This window comes from Ictidomys tridecemlineatus, chromosome X (assembly GCF_052094955.1).
Source record: "Ictidomys tridecemlineatus isolate mIctTri1 chromosome X, mIctTri1.hap1, whole genome shotgun sequence".
In the NCBI taxonomy this organism is placed as follows: Eukaryota; Metazoa; Chordata; class Mammalia; order Rodentia; family Sciuridae; genus Ictidomys; species Ictidomys tridecemlineatus.
Window position 1 is genome coordinate 104,788,109 of NC_135493.1, and position 24,327 is coordinate 104,812,435.

Here is a 24,327-nt window from a genome sequence, read left to right on the forward strand (position 1 = left end):
TATATATATATATATATATAATATTATATTGCTTTGGGGGAGAAGAACTGATTAGGTCTTATAACTTATTTCCATTACTTTGGAATTCATCCTTCCATTCTATTGGAGATACCAAGGGTAAAGTAGATTACACAAAAATTGAGTTTCTTTATTTTTTGTTTCCTTCTCATGATGCAAGAAAATTGAGTCTAGAGAGTTAGAAACTGAAATAGCCTCAATGATATCATCAGGTAGAGAGGCATTTTTCATCTTTATGGACCAAAATTCTTAAAATAAGAATCTTCATTTAAGTTTCAGGTAGGGAAAAGGAAGAATATACACAGGGAAAAATAGAGGATGAATGGTAAGAGGATGATAATAAAGGAAGTTTATTTTATTGAAATATTGCTTTTCAGCTTAAATAGGGAAAGAGAACATACAAGAAAAAGAAGCTTTGGAGAGAAACAACACAGCTTCTATCACAAGTTCCATTGCTTTATTTTTGGCCATCAGATATGAAACTTCTAACTAGTTCTTTATTGTTCTTTTGTATAGCTAGTTCTTCTTTTACCCAGGAAACATGGCCTCTTATTTTATCATATTGATTGGTATATTTATAGAATTTTAATTTTAATTTCCTTCCTATGTTGTGTATCTTACATATTCTTTTATGTTTTGTGCAAAAGCTTTCCTTTTTTAAATTATATATTTTTTAAATTATATAGTTTCTGTTGTATTTTTGTCTTTAGTGCTTTTGGGGGGTACCAGGGATTGAACTCAGGGGCACTCAACCCTAGCCCTATTTTGTGTTTTAAAAATTAGAGACTCACTGAGTTGATTAGAGCCTCGCTAAAATGCTGAGGCTGGCTTTGAACTCGTGATTCTCTTGCCTCTGCCTCCTGTGCCACTGGGATTACAGGTGTGCACCACCACACCAGGGTTTCTTTAATTTTTTTTAAAATTTATTTTTTAGGTGTAGATAGACACAGCACAGTACCTTTATTTTTATGTGGTGCTGAGGATCGAAACTGGGCCCCACCAGTGCTAGGCGAGCGCTCTACTACTGAGCCACAATCATTTATATATTTGTGGGGTATAATGTAATGTTTCAATTTTGATGTACCATTATATAAGATCAAATTTGATAAAATACATATGCATCACCTTAAACTTATTGTGAATGCATTCAAAATCCCATATTTTATAGCTATTTTGAGATTATACATGATTTTTAATGGTATTCACCCTAGTGTTCAATAGAACACTCAGAACTTATTTCTCCTATTTAACCATAACATTGTAGGCATTGATAAGCCTGAGTCAAATAATTATATTCAATATATCATAATCCTTGTATGTCTCTTTATACTTAAGACACTAAAAATACATGGTAATTATTGGTTGACATTTCTCTAGAGAAGTTTTTCTGTAAAGTTTCCTTTACAGTAAAAAAAGGCCAAGAATAAATATTTGAGACCTTCTGGGCTATACATCTTCTGTTACAATCACTCACTCTGCTGTTGTCTGCTGAGATCAACCATATGTAAATGAATGGGCATGGCTGGTTTCCAATAAAACTTTATTTACAAAAACATAGTATGGGGGGCTCCAGTGTGGAAGAGTCTAAGGGCACTGGACACCCAAATTCATAAGTTTGCAGCTAGGTCTGCATGGGTCTCTCTGCAACTAGAAAACCTGTGGAAAGTTAGAAACTGGGTGCATTTTGCCAGAGGGAACACAGGTTAGAGAGGCAGGAGAGAACCAAGCTCTCCCCAGCTTGTGGGGACTGACAGGACTGGTTACATTGGGTAGGAGTTCGAAGGTTGGAAGAGGGTATAAGGACATTTTGCCTTCAGTTCTTCTAGCCAGCATGTCTGGCACCCATTGTGTTCCTGGGGCTGCCCTGGGCTGGCACTTATCTGGTCCTGGCACCAGCCTGATCCCTGACTCCCTCCTTCCCCAGTCTGGCATCCAACACACCAGGTCTGGCATCAGTCCAGCACCCAATAGGGCCTCCTGACTCCCTAGTACCCCATCTCCCAACCTCTCCCTGGCCCCCAACCCAGCCTATCACTTGCAGCTTTGGGGCTGGTTTGTAGATAATGGTGCCTGGCCTTGATCCATGGAATAGCTGGGTCCCCAACATGGCTGGGCCCCAAATTGTCCCACCTGCTGCTTAGCCCTGTCCAACACATTGCTTCTTGGCTGCCCACAAGCCCAATGCCTGGCCTTCATCTTCCCCATGCAGAACAGATAACAACCCCACATAACTGCTAAGAAGGGAAGCTGAGAAACTTTTGAACTCCAATGGAAACAATTGTTCAGTTTTTCATTGAGATATTTTTTTCTCTTATATTTTTCTTTTACTCTCACATTCTTCCATGTTTGGATCCAAATACTTTTCATGCATCAGTTTATTGAGGATTGTTATGTCTGAATAGTATCTCTCAGTTTTGTTATGTATTCTTTTATTTATACCTTTTTTCTATTTAGGAGTTTTTACACCTTTTTAAAAATTTATTTTTATGTGATGCTGAGGATCAAACCCAGTGCCTCACACATGCCAGGCAAGCTCTCTACCACTGAGCCACAACCCCAGCTCTTTCTATTTTTATTTTTACTTTTTAGATTTTTTTAGTTGTAGATGGTCACAGTATCCTTATTTATTTAATATTATGTGGTTCTGAGGATTGAATCCAGTGCCTCACACAGACGAGGGAGGTGCTCCTCCACTAAGTTACAGCCCTAGCCCCTCTATTTTTATTTTTTGAATTTTATTCTAAACATATATGTTTTCTCTCACTTATATATTTCCCTTTATCCTTTTTCTCTTTTTTCCTGCTAACAATCAACCTCAATTATTTCCTATTTCATTTTTTCCTATATTTTTTTACATCTATCTTCTCTCTTAATTCCTCATAAACATCACATCCTACACCACTCCTATTCTCTCCTTGTCTACCATCTAAAATTATAAAACTTTTTGCAGAGTTACTGTTTTTATTGTGGGAAATAACTGAACACATCATTTCTGTTTATTGCAACAAAACTTTAGATGTGATAATAGGGGCCATTTGGTTTAAGGCTTATATATTGTTTACATTTATTGCTGTTATTATTTGTCTTCCTCTTAAAGGCAAGGTACCGGAATCTTTCAGGGACACTATCAGTCTACAGGGTAGAAACTGTACTGCCTCAGATCCACATTTCTAGATGGGTAGACAGAAACACCATAAAAACAAAGGAAAAAATTGCCCCAAACAAACCAAGATGCACCAACAATAGAATCCAATGACACCAAGTGGAAGAAATGTCAGAGAAGAAGTTTAGAATGTACATAGTTAAACTGATCCATGAGGTAAAGGATGATGTAAGGAATGAAATCAGAGAAAAAAATCAGGAAGCAAAAGATTACTCCAATAAAGAGATACAAATTCTGAAAAGAAATAAAAAAGAAATCCTCAAAAGAAAGGAATAAATAAAACAAATAAAATATTCAATGAAAACCATCACCAACAGACTAGACCACTTGGAAGACATAACTTCAAGCAATGAAAACAAAATATATGATGATGAAAATAAAGTTGACCACAAAGTGAAGATGCTAAGAAACTATGAACAGAACTTCTCAAAAGTATGGCACAACATGAAAAGACAAAATTTAAGATTTTTAAGGATAGATGAAGGCATGGACATACAATCAAAAGGACTGCAAAATCTTTTCAATGAAATAATATCAGAAAATTTTCCAAACCTAAAGAGCAAAATGGAAAATCAAATTCAAGGGGCTTACAGGACTCCAAATGTACAAAATTACAACAGACCCACATCCAGAAACATTATAATGAAAATGCCTAATAGAATAAGGATAGAATTTTAAAGGCTGCAAGGGAAAAATTACAGGTCATCTTCAGAGGGAAACTAATCAAGATCTTAGCTCATCTCTCAACCCAGACCCTCAAAGCTAGGAGGTCTTGGAATTATATGTACTAAGCTCTCTAAGAAATGAATGCCAACCTAGAATGCTATACCCAGCAAAATCAAGCTTCAGATTTGAAGATGAAATAAGTCTTCACAACTAGAAAGCCTGCACTATAGAACATTCTCAGAAAAATAGTCCATGAGGAGAAAATGAAAAAAAAAAAAAGGAAAACCAACAAAGGGAGGAACTACAATAAAAGGAGAAACTAATTCAAATTAAAAACAAGGAATAAACTAAATGACTGGAAATGCAAATTATATCTCAAATAATATTTCAATAATGTCTTTGAACATTACTGGCCTAAACTCATCAATTAAAAGACATAGACCTTCAGATTTGATTAAAAAACAAAACCCAATAATATGCTGTCTCCAAGAGACTCACATCATAGGCAAAGACATCCACAGACTGAAGGTGCAAGGATGGGAAAAAACATATCACTCACATAAATCACACAAACAAGCAAAAGTTTCTATCCTCATGTCAGATAAACTGGTCATCAAGCCTAAGTAAATCAGATGGGACAACAAAAGGACATTTCATACTACTTAAGGGAATTATACACCAATAAGACAAAACAAACATAAACATTAATACCCCAAACAATGGAGCATCTATGTACATCAAACAAACCCTTCTCAGCTTCAAAAATCATATAGACCACAACAAAATAATATTGGGTGACTTTAACACACCTCTCTCACTACTGGATAGATCCTCCAAACAAAAACTAAACAACAACAAAAAAATATGGAACTGAATAATACAATCAATGATTTAGACCTAACAGAAATATATAGAATATTTCATCTATCAGTGATGGAATACACTTTCTTCTCGGCAGCACATGGATTCTTTTCCAAAATAGGCTATATCTTTTGCCACAAATCAACTCTTAGCAAATACAGAAAAATAGAGATAATACCCTGCATTCTATCAAAGGATAATAGAAGACAATTAGAAATCAATGATAAAATTAAAAATAGAAAATACTCTAACATCTGGAGACTAAATAATACACTATTGAATGATGAATGGATAGCAGAATAAATCAGGAATGAAATAAAAAAATACATACAGGTAAATGAGAATAGTGATGCAACATATCAAGATATCTGGGATATCATGAAGGCAGCACTAAGAGGAAAGTTCATTGCATTGAGCTAATTCTTTAAAAGAATAGAAAGTCAACAAATAATCTAACATTACATCTCAAAGCCCTAGAAAAAGAACAAATCAACACCAAAAGCAGTAGAAGACAGGAAAAAATTAAAATCAGAGCTGAAATCAATGAAATTGAAACAATTCAAAAAATTGACAAAACAAAAAGTTGCTTCTTTGAAAAAAATCAATAACATTGATAGCCCCTAAGCCATATTAATGAAGACGAAGAGAAAACTCAAATTACTAAAATTTATGATGAAAAAATGAATATAATGATAGACAACTACTGAAATACAGAATATAGTCTGAAAAATTTATATTCCAATAAAATAGAAAATCTTGAAGTTAAAAAAAATTCTAGAGACATATGACCTCCCCAAATTGAACAAGAAGGACATAGTAAATTTAAACAGATCAAATGCAAGTCATGAAATTGAAGAAGCCATCAAAAGCCTACCAATTAAGAAAGTCCAGGACCAGGTGGGGCTGCAAATTGGCGCAACCACTCTGGAAAACTTCCTCAGAAAACTTGGAATGTAACCACCATTTGACTCAGCTACCCAACTCCTCAGTTTATACTCAAAGGACTTAAAAGCAGCATACTACACTGATATAGCCACATCAATGTTGATAGCAGCTCAATTCACAATCACTAATCTATGGAACCAAACTAAGTACCATTCAACAGATGAATGGACAAAGAAAATGTGGCATATATACACAATGGAATCTTAGCCTTAAAGAAGGATGAAATTATGGCATTTGCTGGTAAATGAATGGAGCTGGAGAATATTATGCTAAGCAAAATAAGCCAATCCCAAAGAACCAAAGGCCGAATGTTTTCTCTGATATACAGATGTTAATTCACAATAAGGGAGTGGCTAGGGAAGAACAGAAGTACTTTGAACTAGATGGAGGGGAGTGAAGTGTGGGGAGTGGATATGGGGGTAATAAGGATAGTAGAATGAATTGGATATTATACCCTATGTTCATATATAATTACATGACTGGTAACACTATGTCATGTACAATCACAAGAATGAGAAGTTATACACCATGTATATATGATGTGTAAAAATGCATGTTAATGTTATGTATAACTAATTTAAAAAAGGAAAAAAAAAAACATGGTATGGGCCAGGCGTGGCCTGTTAAGCCATACTTCTAGAGTAATCAGGGGAGAATTATATTTTCTTTATCAATAAACCTTTTCTCTTTGTATATTCAGTTTATCCAGAGAAGAAAACTCTAATTTCCTATTTGAAAGTATTTGGATAATATGTTGACACACAGGTGGAAGAAGGTATATTACTCAGTATATATTATGCAGGTAACTACCCATTTTGTCACATCTCCCATCCTCTCAGAATACACATTCCCTATTTTTTTTCTTTTTCTTTTTCCACTGAAAAGCCTCTAAAATTTGAAAGTTTTATGCCTGGGGCAGTCATCTGACTGCTTTACCTCAGTCTTCCTACTAACTATTACCACCAAGTCCTATGCCTTCCAGAATTCTGCAAATAGACGTGTTACTCATCACATCTGCCTCTGTACCACTTAGGTTTAGTTGCTGCCTTAGCTTCTCTTAATGAGGATAACCCTTTCATCTGCCTTTACGTTTTCAAATACTGATAACATATCTTGTCCAGTGTTATCATATCTGCCATTCTCGATTTCTTTCTGGATTTATAAAATTTTCAATTACTTTACTGTCATTGTAGTGAAGTTTTAGGAGACAACAGAGATACATGTACATACCCAGCCATATTTACCTAAACATACATGAGTTCTTTTTATAAAATAGCAAGCTTCACATAATATGGGTAGTGAAGTGGAAAAATAGAGAACATATAATCTAAGATAGAAAGAGTATTTAATTGTAGTATACAAGAAATATCATTATATTCATGTTCCTGTACATCACTGCATCTGCTTTTAACCAGTATTCACTCCTCAGTTTAACTTCACCTTCCATATTTGAGTATGTTAAAAAAAAATCTTCCATAAGAGAATCTTGGTTAGAATACACAGAACAGAAGATTGGGAGTATATGCTAATTTCTCTAATCAGAAGAGGGTTTCAACTACACTTGGGCCTCCCTTTCTTGGGCTTCTTAGCTTTAGGATTACCCTTTTTAACTATGCCATTGGTATCAGCCTTATTGGCTTCAGGTTTCTTTTATTTAGTATCCAACTTCTCAGATTTTTCATATGCCATCTTGTAAAATGGGAAAGAGCCCATTTGCCATACACTGTTATTAGTTCAATGTGTGTCTATAATCTAAACATAAACAACAAATGAGTCTAATTAAACCCTTTTTATAGCCCCAAAATGCAAACTATCTATATCATTCATCAGTTGATGCCTTCCAATATTTTATGAAAAGCATTCATCTTTATTGTTCCCAGGTATAGTATTTGATTTTTCATAATTTGTAACTACATACAGTTTTGTAGTAAATAACCTGGAATATGCACACAGATAGGCAAGTATCTGTAAAACAAATTCTCAGGTAATTTATTTTTTGGTGGATCAAAGGATTTATGCATTTTAACTTCAGTAGATGGTCCCAAATTACCTTCTAGTTTGTTAAACCAGTTTATAAGCTAGGTAATGTATGAGAGTATACCTGAGTGTTGTTTTATTGATACATAATTTACATATGGTAAAAGTAATGCGTTTTAACTTCAGTTCTGTGAAAGTACCAGCAAGAGAATTTCTATCACTTCATATGTTTCCCTCAGATTCCTTATATAGTTAGCTGTCTCTCCTGGCTACCACTTATCAAATTTTAATTTATTGAATTTTGTCTTTTCTATAATATCATAAAGTATGCAGACTTTTGAGCCTGGCTTCTTAGCATAATATCTGAGATTTGTTCATGTTCATGGTACAGTATTTCTTTTTGTTATTGACCGGTATTTGCCGAAGTCTGGCTGGGCACAATTCAGGAGCCACTTGTCAAAAGAAACGAACTTTATTTTTAGAACCACACATGCCAAACAAAACAGCTCCTCAGGAAAAACCTTCAGAGCCCAACTGCCACCACCGGCTTCCCACAAGCCTCTCAACTTCCCCCACTCCTCCTGCTCTTGAGGCCGATTGGCTGGGTCGTGTGGGTGGAGCCAAGAAAAGTCCCCTAATGAGCAGCTCCATAGTCTGAAAGGGTGGGGAAACATCCCAATGAGCATCACTGCTGAGGAGCCAATCAGTTGGCAGCTAGAAGTTGCTGGGGCTGCTGTGAGCCAATCATCAGCTGGCAGCTGGAAGTTTGCTGGGGCCCCTTCGGCTGTGGCTCTCAACAGGTATTCCAATGGCCACACTATGGATATTACTAAAACTGGAACTGTAGACCCTGCTCTATTAATGCAGATGTTAATATGGGTCCCTAAGTAGCAAACTTATCAAGTAACAATTTTGCAGAATATTAGCCTTAATAGGACTTATTACTTCCTGAATTATTAGTGCTTAGTACAGTACCTGGCATATAATAAGAAGCCTTTGCTTATGTAATTGCTTTTGATTTTTATTCTTCCCTTAGTTTAATTTAATAACATCCCAGAAACAACCAGGAGCTTAATTTGGCCAAGTAGCTTACATTATTTTTCATTCTTTCCTTTTGAGGCTTCTGCAACCTGATTTACAAATATAGATTTTTATAAAGAAATGTCATTAACATTGAAAACATACTTTTCAATTATTTAAAAGCACTAATGAATGTAATTCTCAAGGAAGAAACATTTTAGATCTTTTGTAATTAACTTACCTAATATAATGTCCATTTGACTGAATAGGCTAGTTACAGGATTCATTAAAATATACACAAGCCCTAAAGACAAAAATATAAAAATATCAGGGTCTACATTTTACTTAGACTGATTTTAAAAAGCTACTTTGAGGTAATTGTAGCAGATACATTTTTCCTTATACATTTTCACTGACAGTGTGGACCCAATACTGTTGGTTTCCAGGCAACCTTGGCAAGATCTTAAATTTTACGTATTTTCTGTGTAGATTTCCAAATTTCTTTCTCTTATATCTGCATGATCCCTGATGCTTGTCACTTTTGTTCTTTAAAACATGATAGACAGGAGATTTATTGCATGTGTCTGTTTTCCGGTTAACCTCACTGCTTCTCACTAATTAATTAAAAATTGCTTCTAAAAAGCATCTCTCAAACACTTTATTCTTATAACTCCTCTAATCAAAATCCTTAACTGTGCAAAATAGTCTTTCCACTGTAGTCAAATTAAACTTAAATAGATTCAGCTGTTGCTTTTCCACATTCTTAACCTGATAACGTCATTTTAATCAACTGACTGAATATGTTATTTGCTAATCCTATCTCATACAAATGTCTTTTGAGTTTTTGTTGAGATAAGCACAACTTTAGATGAATCCTTGGATTAGTCTTTTCTGCACTTGTAAGATGAAGTTGAATGTAATTTTTTATATGAATTAATTATTACATTAATATTTCATGCAATAGTTTTCATTTGTTTTATATATTCCTATTCAAAACACTGGCCTGAATCATGGCACACAGGAAGTTAGAAATATATAAAGAAAATATTTTTACAGTCCACCTCTGCCATAATTATTTACAGCTCTTTCATGTAAATATGTAAATTAAGCAGATTTACATACTTCACCTTCTCCTCACCCAGACTTTCTACCTCACTGACAATGCTCTAAGAACATTTTGAAACTTAGTAATTAAAAATTGTTTTTTCTAAATAATCCTTCATATTAAGTGATGTAGGAATTTCTAATCTTGAGTACTTGCATCCCTGGGTGAAGCAAAAGCAAAATTAGTGACCCTTGTTTTATGCTTAGGTGTTTCAAAACCCAAATGTAACTGACAATGTTTTTATAAGCTGAAGCTGTATTATTCAATTGAAAAGTGATGTTATTATTATTTTGTTTATTTCCTGGGTATCTTTATATGTTACATGTTAACTGGTTAACGAAGCTCATTTAAAATGTTCTTACTTCTATTTTGTCCTAAATAAAATGGGAAAAAAATGAAATATGAACAAGTGGTTTATTGGTAGGACAACTATCAGAACATTAAGTCTGGAGAGTTAAGTAGGAGAAATGAAGATATTAATTTAAAAGTCTTTAGAAAATCTGGGATAAAACATTTTAGTATTTGCTGTAGGTGCAATCTCTGGATTAGTTCATGACTCCCAGAGACAACTAAATAAGGATCCTTGATTTAGTTACAAAGCATGTGAAATTCAGAAATATTTTTGGACATGGTTATAGCTACTCTGGAGAGTTGAGGATAAAGGCGATATTTACTTTCTACTACAAAGCAATGGCTTTTGTGAGTATATTATATGTTGTAAAACTGGGTTTGATGAGGAACTACTGATCCAAATAAATACTTAAATATCCAGAAACAACCACATACATAATTAATTCATTGTATATCTATCTATGTACATGTATATTTATATATTATATGTATGTTTATGTATATGTGTATATGAATAAATAAAATTGGGCACAGAGCAGGATATTTGTATTTATGGAAGCATTTTTGGCTCAGATAATTTAGCCATTTACCCTAACAGCACAGATTTTCTTTTGTAATAAGTAAAGCTTATTTTAATCTACCCAATCAATAGCAGTGCCCAATTGTTGCATAAACCTGAGCATATGATGGGCCCATGTCAAAACAAAACAACTAATGAAGAAAAGTTAGGAATATTTAACCACTAATTTGATAGTTTTTACATAAATCTGGAGCATAGCTATTTATTATAAAGTACTATGTGCTGTACATAATTGTATGTACTATACATAGATGACCAGCAGAACAGTAGGTGTGTTTAGGTGTGTTTACACCAGCATTATCAGCTGCACATGTGCATTGTGATAGGCATTAGCATAGCTACAACAAACTAGGTGATACAAACATAAAACTGATATGCTGAAAAATAATGTCATGAGAAGGAACTACATTAAGAAAAAAATCACTTGCAAAGCATATGATACATGTTTTTCAGTTTTATTCAAATATGCATTTATTGGGCAAACAAAGTAAAAATTGTAATAGAGGAAATACAATTGATATTATCTACAACACAATGATTGAACTTCTTTAACTCCTTTCATTTTTCTCAATTCCCTTCCAATCTACATCTAATACTATAGATCTCACATACTATAGCCAAAGGTTAACTGAATGCTGTCACAATCAACAGATATGCATTGTACTAGATTTTTCTATTTCATATAGAATATACCATAAATAATATCTCAAATTAAATATTACATACTAATTTTTGGCATGCAGGACCAACAATACCAATAGGATAGTGAATGGATGATGAAGAAAGCAGAGAAGACTTCAGGTAAACGTAAGTAAGATCACTTATGCGATGTAAAACAAAACAGGTGGCCCAAGTCCTCCTGTGTAGGACATACATTCTGCAAATTTCATGAGCCTTAACTTTTACATTTTTATTTCAGATTAGATTTCTCTAAAACATTAAGTAAACTTTGTTATATAAATGAGTATTTTGGAAAGTTATTACATTCTTTTTGTATATCTGTTTGTTTCATAATATTTTTCATGTTGAATTTTAACTAAAAAGGGAGAGACCCTTACTATCCCAAGGCTATAATAAAGAATATTTTGTCAAAATTCTCTCTCATTACCCTCTTACTAAAATTTTAAAAACTACAGTATAAGAAAAAAAATCTATAGACCAATATTTCTCATAAACCAAGATGTAAATATCCCTACCAATATTTAGTTAATGGAGTCAAGCAATATGTAAAGAAATGTCTTAAGACCAAGTGGGTTTAATCTCAGAACAATTTTGGTAGAAATAAGTTAAAGTAATTTATCATATCAACAGATTTAAAAAATCATGGAATCATTTCAATAGACACAGAAAAGACATTTTACAAAATTAACAATAAATAAAAAACAACTCTTAGTAGCTAATCATACTTAGTGGTAAAAGACTTAATGCTTTTCCTCTAAGAAGAGTAGGAAAACAAAGATATTTTCTCTCAACACTTTTATTGTTGTGCTACAGGCTGTAGCCAGTGCAATAAGGCAAGAAACAAATAAAAAGTAAAAGGAATACATATTAGAAAGGAAGACATATAACTATATTTGCAAACAACATGACTATGTGGAAAGTTCTAAAATTATTTTATTTAAAGTTAAGTTTAACAGTGTATGTGCATCTTCTGGCACTGTGCAGTACAAATAATCAGTGAAGTCAATTAAAACAGCCTTAAATAAATAAGTTGTAATTTGAATTTTGCTCATAACTTTTTCTGTGCTTATTTTCATTTATAAGCATTATTTGTTGCAGTATGTATTCAAATAATTTATCCATTTTATAAAATAAAAGATTTATTTTAGAATACTTTAGACATATAAAAAAGTTATGAAGAGAGTACCAAGAGTTCTCATATACCTCACATCCATTTTCACATAATATTAATATTTTATATTAATAGTAGCATAATGTGCTATTACTAATGAACAAATAACCAAATAAACTCATTAATATGGTTTATATCTTTATGATATGTGAGCTATATACCCATGATAAATTGAAATATAAGTCCCAACAAAGTTATATACACAGATGCTCAAGCAAGCTTTGTTTAAAATTAACCCCAAATGGGAAATATCCTGGTTGTCCATCAACAGGTAGGTGGATAAGCAAACCATAATATGTTGATACAAAAAATATTATTCTGAAAAAATGCAATGATGTTCTTAACAATGTAAATAAATCTCAAGAGAATTATGCTATAAGTGAAATAATTCATACACAAAAGCCTACATGTTTAATCATCTGATTTATATGACACTCTAGAAAAACAAAAAATTATAGTAACAGAAAAAAAATATCAGTTATTTGTAGGGGCTAGAATGGAGGAAGGAGATTGAATACAAAGAATCCAGAGGAATCTTAGGACAGGTGGAAATATTTCTGTGGTAGTTACAGGACTATATGCATTTGTCAAAACCTATACTAGAAATCTAAAAAGTTTAACTCATAAAAACAAAGTAGAAAAGTGGTTATCAGAGGCTGTGGGAAGGAGTTAGAAGAGCAGAGGGAGATGTTGATTAAAGGTTACAAAATTTCACTTAGACTGGAAGAATAAGTTTTAGTGTTCTATTGGACTCATCATGACCACAGTTAATATTTTGTATATTTCAAATTACTAACAGAACAATTTTTATTATCCTCAGCCTAAAAATGTGATAGATTGGTGGGGTGATGTATAGGCTAATTAGCTTTATGTAATTCTCTAAAATGTATATATATATATATATATATATATATATATATATATATATATATATGTCAAAATATCACATTGTACCCTATAAATATACACAATTATTATGTTAATTAAAAATACATTACAAACATCACAGAACTGTAACCTTATAATGAGTGAATTTAAATATATGTATAATATAGCCCAATAAAACTCACTTAAACACTAATACAGTAAATGATATTAGGGTGGAGGTCATAGAATTCTGCAACAAGAAGGCAGAGAACATAGCATGTTCTTCCACCTGGCTGTTCAACTAAAAAGACCAAACTTTGAAAACATTGAAAGATGAGTAGGAACTGATAATAATGAAAGATGTGATGGTATTTCAAATAGAAGATACTTACAAATCACCAAATTAAATAACTCACTTAGACCAGGACTTAACGATTTTATATCAGAAGAAAAAATAGTATCTATAAGTTCTTGACATAATAAAAATACCTTAGGTTCTTACCCTTAGGATACACTCTTAGAGTACGTAATTCTCTCTATAAATGTATATCTTTCATCATGAAGCAAGCCTTTAACAGCACACAATAATGCTCAGTACTGTTTCAACTGAAAGTGGTGAAAATCCAATGTAAACACAATTATGAAACAAAAGAAAAATGTGTTTATTTATACATTCATGTTCACATAATAAAAAAATTTAAGGGTAATCCTGGTCTCAAGTATACCTGGTTCAGAATGCCCAAATGATAGTGCCAAGAATTTGTTGGTTACTTTCCATCTAAAAGATTTTCTTTCCTCAATTTAAAAGTTATTCTCAGTTTTTCTTCAAAGAAAAAAGTCACTCCATAACTTATTATCCAAACCAGGACAATGTTATTGCTAAATACACCATGACCACAGGCATAAGTTAGGATTTTGCTGGGCAATTGAGATGTATGGGGCCATAATAATAAAATGAAAACAAGCCACTTCAGATTATATATTTCCATTTTGCAGCTTCAATGGAAACATTTATTTCCTACTGGTTCCAGAAAAGCCATGTACTTGATTCTCATTTGGGGTTACCTATTTCTTCTGAACCAATTCCTGTGTCTGAGAAGATGTAATATACTGATAAGTCAGCTTAGGACACTTGCTTGTCTCTGGAACTAATGTGTAAGTCCAACAACTTCCAGAAACAGATATGTGAGCAGATTTGGTTGTCTAAAGGAAAATAAAGATTCTATTACTAGTAGAAAGAAGAATAGATGATAGGTTGACAAAGATGGCTACAGTATATAGTGCATATTTTTATATCACTTCATTTGCCAAAGACTGACTTGATTAAATAACTTCACCTTAGTATTATTTTTTTAGGAATAGGAGTTTACTTGGTTTTTGAAACAAGTTGAATCACTATAATAAAATATGAATAGAACTAAAATAAAATTTAAAGTACTTTTCATCAAGTGACTAAAAGTACATGGTTGAGAAGGTGGACTAGACTGAGGAATGCATTCTATATTATTTTCCCCCAAACTGAATCTTAGTTATAAGTGAAAACTTTTTATAATATCATACATTCTCCTTTTATTTGCCACTGTTGCTTTATATATATTTCATGAAGTTTCTATTAACTTGGTTTTGGTTTTCTGAAATGAATCCACTGAAATTATGGTTGTGTATTTTCTGGAGTGTTTCATTTTCCCTGTCAATCAAGATCATAAGCATGACTTGTAATATGGGCATGTAATGGTTTATCCAAGTTATTTCAGCCACTTCATATTGTTTGAAATTGAGAACCACAGGAAACTGTTCTCTTTTCTCTGAATCAAATCATTTTTCATATGTTTTGCTCTTTTCATTTAAAAAAATGGTGTTCTACACATTGGGAGACATTCATCTAAATCTATATTGGAGAATAAAGCAATATGAGAAAGTTAAGAGTTAAACCATGAAACTGATGCTCATGTTTTTACTTCATCTACTTCTTCTGAAGGGTACCAAAGAAGGTTTGTTGTGTCCTAGTATCCCCTATTTTCTTTCTTCTTATGTTCTCTCCTTGGGTAATTACAATCCATGTGTCATGTGTCAAAATCCCATGAGTATTCTCCAGTATCCCTATTGTCTATCTCTAGTCAAGTTTTTTCTAAGTTCTAAGTTCATTAGCATTTCACCATTTCCACCTAGTTATCCAAAGTACAACCCAAATATAATAAGTTCTGCATTTTAACTCAGTATCTACTTGTTGCACACCCTGATGTGAAATATTCTGTTTGGTGAAAGATCTTAACATACCTGATTTTTATTGTAAGAATTTCATAAGGCTCCCAAATACTTTCATATTTACATGCACATCAAATCTTACGTATCATATGCTTGAATCATTCCTTAAATATTTTAATGTATTTTCTCTAGACCTCTTGCTTTTATTATAGCTCTGTTCATTGTCAATTCCCACCCATATTATTGCCCGTTATTCCAGGCTGGTTTTCCCCAAATCCAATTTCTATTTTAACACTAGGGATATCTTTTAAAATATGATATGAATATCTACTTTCTGATAGAACAACTATGGGCAGCCAATGTGGCCATTTATAACCAGAAAAAAAGAAAGAAAAGTAAATTTTAGAAAACCCACTTAAGAGACTGAGATATCTGAGTGAAGGGAAGTACAGAGAGGTGAGCCAACATTCTATAAGCTCCTTTCCCTATTCTGGCATCTGCTGCTTCTTGGCACTGGGCAAGAGGCCAAGAATTCTGTCAGAAAGCTGCAGTCAAGAACTAAAGAAGGCAATAGAGAGTATGGCAATCTCTTGGGGCTTGAGAAACAAAGACTAGGGATTGGGACTGGCAAAGCAGCCAGGATTTATAGGGCTGATATGTTAGTGAAATTGGAGGCAAAGCAGTGACTCCCAATACTTTGATAGTGCAGTTTTCAAGGTATTTGTTCAAATTTCATAAACAGCCAAAGAACTAAGCAGAATGTTCCATGTTTAAGATTGTCTATTTCTGAGTAACAAATAATCTCAAAACCAAGTAGGTTAAAACAATAGAAACATTAATTTGCTCATGATTCTTCTTATTTGGGAAAGGCTTAGAAGGAACAGATTCTACTCATTTTTGGCTGGACTGCTTGAATCCTGGTGGCTGGAATCCTATGAAAGCTCACTTCCTTACTACTTACTGTGTCTGACAGCTCATATTGAATATTAGTCGGGACCTCAGTGTTAGCTATGACCTGAACACTTCCTTTGACTTTTCTATGAGACTTTTTGGCTTCTTCAAAGCAATGATGGCTTGGTTCCAAAGGAGAATATCCTTAAAGGACCAGTTAGAAGGAAATCATACTGTCTCTGTAATATAGTTCCAGGAGTGGCATAACATTATTTCCTCCTAAATAAACAGATCTATTTAGATTCAATGAAACATGGAGTGTACCTCTTGATGTCAGCAATAAATTATAAGAAAATAGAGGGTAGGATATATTGGTGTAGTTATCTTTGAAAAGTATATTTCCTTGCTAAAGTAAAGCAGGACTGCATTTATATCATTATCATAGTGCTGAGAGGATACAATTAAAATTTGGGACTCAACTGAGGGGGCATACCTAGTAAACACATTAGCTTCTAAGTTGGAATTCTTACTGGGCTATTCACCAAATATAAATGTGTAACAGAGAAAAATGGAATCTTAAGAAAATTGTAATCTAGTTTTTAGTTAATTCAGTCCCTGGCTGGATTAGCATAATCTGCTTCTTCTTTTTCTTTCTTCCTAAAAATATAAATAACTCTCTTGGGAAAAGATGATATCTTTCAGAGCCAATATAATTTTTCACACACAATGTATTGGATAAAGTAAAAAAAAATTCTCAGGCCAAAGTATTGAAGAAGGTATAAATAAAATGATGTTATATAAATTTTGAATAATAATAAGACAGACTATGATAAAGTAATTTATTACTAAAGCAAGGAGATATAATAGATAACTAAAAATATTGGGTTAATTTAAAAAGTAAAGAATATAGTGGATGAATATAAAAAATTATAACCTGGTAGACTTAAATCCAACCATATTAATAATAGCATTAAATTTAATCATCCAAATCTCTAAAATGTCAATTTTCTGATTGATTAAGAAAGCAAAAATTGAACCTAGAAACTAGATGAAATATAAAATTTTAAAAAGGTTTACCACACAAGTTTGAAGTATAAGAGAGATGATGTGGCTGTATTAACAAAGTAGATCCCAAGAAAAATTACCATTTTCAGAGTTTAAAAAAAGGTCATTTAGGGGCTGGGATTGTGGCTCAGTGGTAGAGTGCTTGCCTAGAATGTGTGAGGTAATATGTTTGATTCTCAGCACTGCATAGAAATAAATTAAATAAAGGTCCACTGACAACTAAAAAAAAGGTCATTTAATAGAAAAAAAGGTCAACTTATCAAAAAATTTATACCAATATAGCTTCAAAAAACATTAGAACTAACAGAAAGAAAATCTTTAAGGATAAAAGAGATTTCTATATCTTGGGTAGACACAAGGATGCACTACCCAAATGCCCATTCAAGGAATAATTTCTTGCCCCAATTGTTAGGTCCCTCAGATTTTGCCTCAACTGCAGAAAGCTACCTCATATAAGAGTATGCCTTAACCACATAATGGCTAATTACAGACTTTCAACCCAATGGGAAATAATTCAGATTATACATTACATTGAGCCCCATCAAATAATTTGAGACATTTTTGGGAATGCAATACAATTCAAATTCTCCCTTAACCTAATATTCCTATTATTTTAAAACATTTAATTGATAAATATTTTGTATATTCAATGTGTACATGATAATTTAATAAATGTTTACCTTGTTTAATGAATATCACAATGAAATTAATTAACACATCCATCATCACTCATGGTGCACATTACGTCCCCAGAACTTGTTCATCTTATAACTGAATGTTTGCATATTTTGATCAAGAGTTCCCAATATCCCTCCCCTCCTCAGCTTATGGCAACCACCATTCTCTTCCGTTTGTATGGGTTAGACTTTTTAAGATTCTGCATATAATGAAATCATACAGTATTTGTCTGAGTCTGACTTTTTCACTTAGCAAAACTCCATTCAGGTTTGCCACCCATGTTGTCACAAATATTAGGATTTCTTTTTTTTACCCCCATCCCCATATTCATAGGTGTTAACTTCTAATAAATATCTTAAATGGAAAATTTATGTTCAGTGCCTGATTTTGAATAAGTCAAGCTGAGATTCATCAAGGATGAATCTCACAAGTAGTGTTGACCAAAAAAAGCAAAAAACAAAGAATTCCTTACTGTTTCATTTAGGTTATAGAAAATTTAAAAGCAGACCAAACTAACCCATAGTTTAAAAGTAAAGTGAGGCAGTCAGTGGTGTTAAGAGGGGTCTTTTGGATGTACAACTAATGTTTGACTTATCTATCTAAATAATCCCCTATACTGATTTTTACGGGGAGTCTTTAGTGGTTTATTTTGTCATTTTAGGTCTCCCATGTATTGTTATTATTATTCATATTGCTTTTCTTAGTAACTTAAAATTAACTGTGCTTATAAAATTTTTTACCATTGCTTCCATCACTATCCTGGATATGAATGACTTAAGAAAAAAATCACCACTCATTAAACACTGTGCCTAAGAAACAGTTGGTATTTGATTCATGTTTATTAAATACTTGACTCCTTGTACTGAGCACCACACAATCTAAGGATTATGCAACGGCTATGAAATTTGAATCCATTTTCCCCAAAATTTTATTTGTTTCCACTCAGAGTTGATTCTGAAATGCTTCCTGCTAAGGTTGTAGAATGTATTTGTCAGGGTCCAGACAGAATACAAAAGTAGATGAATTATTTTAAAAGAAAAATTTTTAAATAAAGAATCATTAATTGTCAATTATTAAAGAAAATGCCAAAAGAGAACATTAAGGAATCAGAGAGATAGTAAATACAGAAGAAAACAACTGTCATCTTATGTGTGGGAAAGTTTATAATATTAAAATTTAGAAGCTTGAAAGTGGATTCTCACAGAACAGCCCTTAATTTTTACTCTAGTCTTCTTACTTCTTTCCATCTTGATCTTTGTTTTCTCCTGACAGCACCCTTTATTAGTAAAGGCTAACATGGAGCAGCTTCTAGGTAGAAATGGGTTTTGCAAAGTCTCAGCCTAAGCATCACAAACCAGAGTGCAGATTGATAGGTTTGAAGTTGAGAGCCAACAGCTTAACCACAGTGAGGGGTGGGATAGAGTTATTGAAACTAGAATCTCAAAGCACAATCTTTTCCCTCTCTGCTAAAACAATTAAGGATCAGTTCTTAAACTGCTCTCAAATGGGATTTTTAGCCTTCAAAGAGACTGAATGGCAAACATGAATGCTTTCTCCTGAATTCTGAGAGGACATAAAATTTCCTGGATATTTCCAGGAACAAACCTAGATGAAGAAATATATTTTCATAAAAGATGACACAGAAAAAAAGATTTCACAAACATTGACTAAACTGAGCAGAATGAAGGGCTTTCTGCCTTAGGGATTATAATGGTAACCATAGCAACTATAATGTTTATGAGACAAACCGCATGACCTAGTAAATTTTCTATTGCTGTTGAAAATATATCTTCATTTATAGATACTATTTCATTTAATAATAGCGGGAAGATGTAAAGTAGTTTTCTGAGTGAGTAATTAGGGCTTAATTTAGCCTATCAGCTTGAGAAGGACAAGAAAGTTTATCACACACTGTAGTATTTTCAGCTGCTATTACTGGAAAATGCAACTCATACTCATCCCTTTGCAACATTGGCCAATTTAACCAAGATTCCAATAAAAATCTATTTTCTAAGTCTTATGGAAAAATAAATCTTATTCTTTAAAAAAGCACAATCTGCTTTTGCTTTAATATGATAGTGAAAGTACTAAGAAACCTCATATTACTTTTAAAAAATCCATAATAAAAACCATTGTTTAAGGTGAGAAAGCGTTTTTATAGTCCAAAAAGTTCCAAATGAGCAATAATAAAATTCCCTTACCTGTAGCAATTTCAATAATGAAGGTATATTTATGTATGTATGTTTACCACTGGAAATATACCCAGAATATTTTCACATTAATTTTGATTTTAGAATAATGGATTTCATTTTTTAAACCTCCTTAGCAGATATTTCTCATACAGCTGTATCAACATTTATCAATTTCATCACCTATTGTTATGCTGAAAAATACAGTCACTCGGTTTGAATTATGAAAACTCCATGATGTTGCTGGAGCCCTTGAATAATAGATTTGGATGGCACCTTGTTCTGGGAGACAATTTTCCATGGGTCATGTGCATTTATGCATATCTTGCAAGTGAGACACAAACTGCCCTTTGTTTCAATCTTTTCAAGAATGTTTGTATAACAATCGAACTTAGGAGACAGACAGTATCTCTCCATTGAGCAAATGAAAAGCATACTCGTTGTTTCTCATTAGAAATCAGATTTCTTAAGCTAAAGATTCTTCTTCTATATGTTAACCCATTGCATATGGTAGGAATCATCTGGCCTTCCTTGCATTGCTTGCCCTGTGGGGAATTGGGGTTTGGGGAATAAGTACAAAAATTTTGACAATTTGGCTACTATTTGCATTAGTTTACTATTATTTGCCATAATAAATTACCACAAACTCAGTGGCTTAAAACAACAAAATTACCTTATAGTTCTGGAGGTCAGAAGACTAACACAAGTTTCACTGGGAAAAAATTAGGGTATTATCAGGGCTCTGTTCCTTCTGGACTTCAGGAAAAAAAATTCATTTTCTTGCTCTTTTCTACCTCTCAAGGCTGTCCTCTTTCTTTGTCTCATTCCCCTCCTTCTTCCATCTTCCAAGCCAGTAAGGAAAAAGCATGACTCTGGCCCTGATTCAATCCTCAAATCTCTTTCTCTGACTCTAGCCAGGAAAGGTTCTTCGTTTTTAAGGATTCGTGTGATTAGATTAAGATTACCTGTATAATCAATGATAAGCTCCCCATCTCAAAGTTTCTGACCCAGTAGTCTCCTTTCTGTCTACCAGCAACCTTTAAGCCCTGACAGGCTCCTGTGTTAATTCAAAACCAGAGTAAAATCTCAGACTCTTCCCAGTTCTTGAAATCATTACTCTTTGTTTATAAATTGAATTTTAGCATTTTAGAAAACAAACTTGTGTATGCTAAATAAAGCTAAACATAATCAATTTAAATGTCTATAACTTCATTAATATTTTCATCATCAGAAAGCAGAGGTTCAAACTGCTGAGGCCATGTGAACCCCAAAAAACTATTATTATTATTATTATTATTATTATTATTATTATTATTATTTGCACTGAGGTTTGAACCCAGGGATTCACATGCAAGCACTTTACTACCAAACTATACATCTCAAGTCCTCCATTTTTTAAAAATTTTGAGATGGGATTTCACTAAGTAGCTGAGGCTGGCCTCAACTTTGGGAACCTCCTTCCTTAGCCTTCTAAGTAGATGGAATTACAGGCATGTGCCACTGTTCCTGGCTAAAGAAAATGATTAAAGAACCCCAAAACTACTTTCTAAGTCAGTGATTCTCAAGATACGGCATGAACAGGAATGTTCCTGGAAGCTTGTTTAATGATTACATTTCCATCATAGCCCCATCCACCTGAAATTCCACTCTGGAATTGATGGCAAATGTCTAAATTTTTAATGAGTACACCTAGTTATTCTTATTTGAGTGTTCTTTAAAGTATCTAATACAGAAACAATAACACAATTGTAAAATCACTAGCATATTGAAAATGACTAAGTTTTCAGTCACTTCACCTAGCCTAAATATTTATAAGATTACACATGGACATTTATCATTTTGGCCTATTGTTATTTCATATATGTTAAAGATAATTTGAGGTTGGTTTGAGAAAATTTTTTTAGATTATTTTTATAGACTATGAAATGTATATATGCTATATTGTCAAAGTTTATGTAAGTATTAAATTATTTTAATGGGATATTTTGTGTAGATCAAATTGTATTAACATGTAAATTTTGCTCCCCATGTGTTCTGTTCACCCAAGTAAGTGAATCTCCCAATTTGCTAATTCAACAATATTAAAAATTCCAATTACTTTTGTATGTCTCAAGTTGACATACTTTTCTGATGTCCAACAACAGGTCATAAGAAGTTAAAAATTTTTTTCATTAATTTAACAAACATTGATTTGTTTCAGGGTCATTTTCCATGTGTGTTTGGTTGTGTGCTGCATTACTTCAGGAGTATCATTTACATCACATTTATTAGTATGATAATCCTGGAATTGTGTATTGCACACCTGTACAATATCTAAGACAGTCCTATCTAATACAAATTTAGGCAATGTGACAGGTGCATGAATATAATGATAATGACATCAAAGTAGTTTCTCTTTTATAACTTATAGTTTAGTAAGGGAGAATGACAAATATGGGACACTGTGATAAGTTCCATGACAAGAAAGTGCAGGTCTTCATATCTATGTAGCTATCTAACTAAAGCAAAATAAAGCTGAGCAGTTAAAGCTAGAACTTGAATATTTCAAACTATAGAATCCTGATCAGTTTTTTTTTTGTCCTATAGTGGCTCAATATCAACATAAAATTTAATCACAAAACCAGTGTTTGTGTAAAGGAGCTAATTGCTCTTAGTAGCATCATCCATGCTCTTTGTGCAGACATAGATATTGTATAAAACTCTGTTTTCTTGTGTATTTTCTCATCACTGTCCTGGTTTTGCCTTTTGAATCCAGTAACCCAGTCTTGTATGTCTGTATCTTATTGATGCTCAGCTTTCAATCCTGTTCTTACCTGTTGGTTCATACCTTAGTACTTGAAGTCTAGATGTTTCCCAAGCTAAAGTCAAATGTCCATGATACACTTTCTTCTCTGTCCTGCCGCTGTATCCCAGCACTACCCACTTCTAAACCAAGATTTGGAAACCAAATCTCTGTGATGCATTGTTTAACATCTAATGAGTTTGAAATTTTATTGTAGTCAAGTCTAGGTGTAAACTTTTGTTTTGACAAATGGATGCTTCACAAGGACAGGGATTTTTATATATATTTGTTTAGGTATAAGTTGAGTACCTAGAAAAATGCTTAGCATATAGTATTTGCTAACTAATTAAATGTGTGAGAGATAAAGCACAAGGGCCTTTCATTGCTACTTGCCTCCCATCTGTTGCTGATTTTTGTCTGTCTGCAGAGTGTAGTTAGCTTTGTTTTTAGTGATTCTTCTTAAGCTTCCAACAGGACTTCTCAGGTTCACACTCAAGCATCCTTGAAAAGTAGAGTCTATAGTGCTGCTACAGCTCAACAGTGCCTCCACATGGGGAGGAGTTCAACTGCATCTGACCAAATGAATCTACATCTCCAAATTCCCTCTACCACACCATGGTAGGAAAACTGCTGAAGAAAATATAACCAACTCTCCCAAAGTGCAAGAAATAAAATCAAGAATCAATAAATGGGATGGATTCAAACTAAAAAGCTTCTCAGCAAAGGAAACAATCAATAACATGATGAGAGAGCCTACAGAATAGAAGAAAATCTTACCAAGCACATATCAGATAGAGCACTAATCTCTAGGATATATAAAGAACCCAAACAATTTAACAACAACAGCAAAAAACAAACCCCAAATAACCCAATCAATACATGGGCTATGGAAATGATCAGATACTTCACAGAAGAAGATATAAAATCAATCCACAAATATATGAAAAAATGTTCAACATCTCTAGAAATTAGAGAAATGCAAATCAAAACTAGGATTTCATTTCACTCTAGTCAGAATGGTAATTATCAAGAATACAAGCAACAATAAATGTTGTTAAGGATGTGTGGAAAAAAGGCACACTCATTCATTGCTGGTGGGACTGCAAATCAGT